We start from the raw sequence: 6,094 nt of genomic DNA on the forward strand, positions 1-6,094 counted from the left end.
TACATCTGCTGCTGGCCTTTGGGTTTTCAGTACAGTATATCATTGAACAAACTTCTTCACACAAACTTCTTCACATTTGTCTCAGTATAGGTTTTTTTGTTTGTTTTTGTTTTTTTCTTTTTTTGGTTTTTCAGGACAGGGTTTCTCTGTGTAGCACTAGCTGTCCTGGAACTCGCTTTGTAGACCAGGCTGGCTTCGAACTCACTGAGATCTGCCTGCCACTGCCTCCCAAGTGCTGGGATTAAAGGTGAGCGCCACCACTGCCCAGCCATCAGTTCAGTTCCTATTTTTTTTGTGTGTGTGGGTGCCGGGGGGGGGGGGGATGCACACTTTTCAAGGAAGTATGCTGCTCAAAGCCTGAGATAATTCAGTAAGGTTTCTGGTACTCAAATAAAGTGTTCAATTTATTAATAATCTGTAACTTCTGGAGCTGGGTGTGGTGGTACACCCTTTAATCCCAGGACATGGGAGGCAGAGGCAAGTGGATCTCTGTGACTTGGAGGCCAGCCTGGTCTACAGAGCAAGTTCCAGGACAGCCAGAACTACATAATAGAAAGAGACTCTGTCTGGGGGGGGGAAAAAACAAAAAACAAAACAAAACAAAAAACCCCCTCTGACTTCTGTGCAATCACTCACCTTCTCCCTGGTTGGCTCAGACAACACCAGCATTACAAGAAGCGGCTCCAAGTGCTCTATCCTAGTGGCCTTTCAGGTGAGTGTTCTCAGCACACATCCCACCAGGTCACAGAGGATGATGTTTGATGATCATGGGAGACATTTGGAAACTGGGTGTGGGCTGGAGGTGGTACCCGTGAGGTGATTGACACCTCTCCTAGGTGTCCTTGATCTGTACTCCCAGGGTTAGGAGACAGCCTGTGCCGTCACTTGCTACTGAGTCCTTTGAGACATTCACTGCAAAGGATAGCCAGGAGGAAAAAGATGGGACAGTATGTAGGGGTATGTTTGTAACAGGACAGAGCAGGCCAGAAACACAAGCCAAGAGTCACCAGACAGTGACATTTGCATACACTGCTTGATTACCCCTGGAAGTCAAATCTACCGTCAAAATTGAAGTGCTGAGATTTTTGTATCCAATGCTATATATCAAAGGTCCTCAACCTGTGAGTCGTGACCCCTTTCACAGGGGCCACCTAAGACCATCAGAAATATCAGATATTTGCATTACAATTCATAATAGTAGCAAAATTACAGTTATGAAGTAGCAACGAAAATAATTTTATGGTTGGGGTCACCACAACATGAGGAACTGTATTAAAGGATCGCAGCATTAGGAGGGTTGAGAACCACTGTCATAGACCATGCTACATTCCTTCGCTTTGGTGTATCTGGCTTATTTCATTAGCGCGGTGTCTTCCAAGTCCATCCATGTGTCCATGAATGATAGAATTTCTTCTCTTTATAGGGTGACGTAAGCAAAATTACCTTTATACACCAGTTTTGATGGTCTGAGCCTGAACCTGGGAGTGACATTTCTGGGTCATATAAGAGTTCTACTTGCCGGGCGGTGGTGGCGCACGCCTTTAATCCCAGCACTTGGGAGGCAGAGGCAGGCGGATCTCTGTGAGTTCGAGGCCAGCCCGGGCTACCAAGTGAGTTCCAGGAAAAGGCGCAAAGCTACACAGAGAAACCCTGTCTCGAAAAAAAAAAAAAAGTGTTCTACTTTTTGTTTTGTGCAGAGCTTCCACAATTTCCCCATATAACTGTACACATTTATATTCCCAACAATGGTGTACAAACACCCTTTTCCCCAGAATACAGAATACCACTATTCCATTCTTCTCTCTTCCCAATGACCACCACACAAAGTACCACACTCCTTTTGTAAATGTTTTCCTAAACATTTGGATGCTATTGTTAGTGGAACTGGTTCCGATTTTGTTGCTTTGAAATTACTTGCTACACCTACATACAAATGTTACTCTGTTGCTTTGAAATTGCTTGCTTCACCTACATACAAATGTTACTCTGTTGCTTTGAAATGCTTGCTACACCTAGGTACAAATGTTACTGAGTTTCATGCACTGGTCAGGTAGTCTATGATCTTGTTACATTTATATATTATGACCTAGTTATAGATCATTTAGAGTTCTGTATGTAGGCAATCATTTTGACTGTAACTAAAAAAAAATTTAGTTCTTCTTTTCCAATATTTAATGCCTTTTAATTATAGTTCTTATTTAATTGCCCTGGTTGGGACTCATTCTTAGTACAACATTAAATGGAAATGGTTAAAGCTAACATGCTTGTCATATTCTTAACCAATATTAAGTATTATTATCTGAGTACATACCTGCTAGTGAGATTTCTGGGTCATTTGGGATGATATTTGTGGTAGTCTTAACATTTTTTCCCCCAGAGCTGAGGACCGAACCCAGGGCCTTGCGCTTGCTAGGCAAGCGCTCTACCACTGAGCTAAATTCCCAACCCCTTAACATTTTTTTATTACATTTATTTTATTTGTGTGTGTGTGTGTGTTGCCTGCACACATGTACATGCCACAGGGTCCGTGTGATAGTAGGGGACAGCTTTCAGGAGTTGGTTTTCACCTTCCATCATGTGAGTTCGTAGGTTCAAACTGAGGTTATTGGGCCTGGAGGCGGTGCCATTAGCCACTGAGTTATCCCTTGGAACCTGTTGTAGTTTTTTGTTTTTGTTTTTTGTTTTAAATAGATGCCCCTTTCAGATTAAACTCCCTTCCACTCCTAATTTGCTAAGAATTCTTATGAATGGCAGTTGGAATTTGTCAGATAATTTTTTTTTTGTATCTGTGGAGGTGATCTTGTGGTTTTTCTCTTTCGTGTTATTAAATAATTTGAGGACTTTCAAATGTTGCATCTTGCTTGAGTTCTTAGACCACATTTGGCATGTTTTTTTTTTACATATTGCTTGATTTGATTTGGTAATATTTTCATGTCTGAATTGACAAGGGATATTAGCCCATCAGTTTCTTTTTCTGTACTGACTTTGTACAATTCTGATGTCATTATCATCCTGGCTTTAGAAAATAGACTCAAGTTTCTGGGGGGAAAATTATATAAGAATAGTTAATAGTTCTTTCTTAAATGATTGACAGCATTCAGCAGTTGCATCATTCATATTTTCCTTTTTTTAAAAAATAAGATTTATTTTATTTCATGTGTGTGTGTAAATGCCTCCATACATGTAAGTGAATTGCAGGCATACCTGGTGCACTTGGACACCTAAGAGGGCATTAGATTTCCTAGACCTGGAGAGCAATTGTGAGCTGCCTTGTGGGTGTTGGGGACCATACCTGGGCCCTCTGCAAGAACAGCAAGTGCTCTTAACAGCTAACCAGCCACCATATTTTCTATTCCTTATGTTATTTTTTAATTAAAGAACACTTTTTAAAAGATGGTATTTATTTTTATTTTATGTGCATCGATGTTTTGCCTGTTTGTATGTCTGTGTGAGGGTGCCAAATCCCCTGGAACTGGAGTTATTATGTGGGTGCTGGGAATTGAACCGTGGTCCTCTGGAAGAGCAGCCAGTGCTCTTAACTGCTGAGCCATCTCCCCAGCCGCCTTCTGTTTTAGCAAGTGAACATTTTCAAGGTATTTGTCTCCCTTAGGTAGGCTCTAACATCACAGTATTAAAGCAGCTTGTAAAGCTCTTGAACACTGGTCATAATAGTGATATCCAGTTCCTAAAATTCTGATTTTTATAATTTTTGTTTTTTTCTCTCTTTTTAAATGAGCTTTGCTAAGGGCTACTAAATTGTCTTACTCTTTTCTTTTTAATTTTTTAAAAAAACTTTAATTTTATGTGTATGGGTGTTTTGACTGCATATGACTATGTATCATATGTATGCAGTGCTTGAGGAGGTCAGAAGAAGGTATCTGATTTTCTGGAACTGGAGTTGCAGATGGTTGTGAGTTGCCATGTGGGTGCTGGGACTTGAACCCCAGTCCTCCAGAAGAGCAGCCAGTATTCTTAACAGCTGGGCCTTCTCTCCAACCCTTTTCTTAGTCTTTTCATTAAATATGCTATCTATATTAGTGTTATTGGCTTTTGTATTTTATAGCTATTCTCCTCATTATTATTTTTCTTCTATTCATTCTGCTCCATTTTGTCCAGCTTTTAAGTTAAAATCTTGATCATTAATACTCCCCCTCCTCTTCTTCCTCTACAGCAAGACCTTGCTATGTAGCCCAGTCTGGTTTGGAATCTGAAACTCTTTCTGTCTCAGTCTTCCAAGCGCTAGGATTACAGCTGTGCACCACCACATAGGCTCTTAAGATTTTCCTTTTACTATTGCAAGCACTTATGTTTTAATGAAGCCCTGCTCTGTTTGCTTACCATTGTTATCATTCAGCTGAAGTGTTTTCTAATTTCCACATAGTTTCTTCTCTGACCCATATTAATAAGAGTATTGTATAAATTATAAATGTATCTTTTCTTTCTTTTTTCTATTTTTTTCTCTTTATTGAAAAGAAAAAAGATTTTATAGATTTTTCTCCCTCAATAATATATCCTTGTAACTGGATGGTTCTCTCCTGTGCACTAGTTCCTGAATAACCCCTCAGAGGTTTAATATTATTTATAAAAGCTTGGCCATTATCTCAGGCTTGTTACTAACTAATTCTTACACTTAAATTAACCCATAATTCTAAACTCTGTTTAGCTACAGGGCTCATGGCTTGCTACCTCATTTTCTACACATCCTGCTTGCTCGGCTGCTGGCTAGTGTCTCTCTCTTGCTCCGCCCTTCTTCATCTCCATCCTCAGTTTGATTGTACTGCCTAACCTTATCTTGCCTCTCCATTGGCCAAAACTGCCTTATTATCAACCAATAAAAGCAACACACATTCACAGCCTACAGAAGGACATCCCACAGCATATCTTGATTACAGTTTCTCAGTCCTCTATTCCTCCTTATTACTCTCCACATCCCCTCACATCTAAATCAACTTTCTTTCTGACTCTCATTAGAAAAAAAGGCTTCTAAGTAATAATAATAATAAAATACAACAAAATGAAATATAATAAGATAAAACAAAATTATCACATCGAAGTTAGACAAGACAAATGAAGAGAAAAAAAAAGCACAAGAATCAGAGACCCACTCATTCATACACTCAGGAGTCCCATAATAAAACACTAAACTGGAAGCCATAATATATACAGAGGACCTGGTACAGGCCCGGTTCATGCTGCCTTGGTCTCTGAGTTCACATGAGCTTTGATCCCGGTGATTCAGAGAGCCTTGTTTTCTTAGTGTCCTCCATCCCCTCTGGCTCTTACATCGTTTCCAACTTAATGAGGGGTTCATTAAGTCCTGAGGGGAGGGATTTGATGGGGACTTCTCATTCAGGATTGAGTGTTCTGAGGTTTCTCACTCTCTGTGTAATGTCTGGCTGTGGGTCTCTGTATTTGTTCCCAACTGCTACAGGAGAAAGCTTTTCTGATGATAAAATATGGCTGAGCAAAACACTGATCTATGAGTATAACAGAATATCATTAAGAGTAATTTTGTTACTTTTTGTTCTTTTTTTTTTTTGTAACAGTAGTATTTGGTTTTACCCTAGGTCCCTAGGCTATCTAGTCCCTGGTTTTTGGTCACCTAAGCAATGTCAGATATGGGTTCTATCTTGTGGTGTGGGCTTTAAGTAAAATCAGATATTCCCACAAGCTTTGTGCCATTGTCCTAGCATTTGCTGCAGGCAGGACACCATGGTAAAAGGTGTTTGTGGCTGAGTTAGTGTTTGTGTTTCTCCTTTGGTAGCATGCAGAGTACCTTCCTGTATATAAGACCCTAGCATGTAGTGGTGAAAGCTCTATGTAGGCACCAGTTGGACTTCTCCATGTTCAATGAGTTGTGTAGGTATTGTCTTCAGCAACAGGACTTTGCTGTCTGTTTGTGGAGAGCAACCTATAGTCTTGGAAACAGCCTGGGTTGTTTGGGGACTCCCATGGGATCCCTTTAGCCAACATTTCAATTAGATGTAACCCAATCCCAGTACTAGAAGCTTCACTTGATGACAAGAAATGGCCAGTTGGAACTCTGTCTCCCCTATTTTTATGTAATTTCATTTAAATTGTCTTCATATATGTA

This window comes from Peromyscus eremicus, chromosome 9 (genome assembly GCF_949786415.1).
Source record: "Peromyscus eremicus chromosome 9, PerEre_H2_v1, whole genome shotgun sequence".
Lineage (NCBI taxonomy): Eukaryota > Metazoa > Chordata > Mammalia > Rodentia > Cricetidae > Peromyscus > Peromyscus eremicus.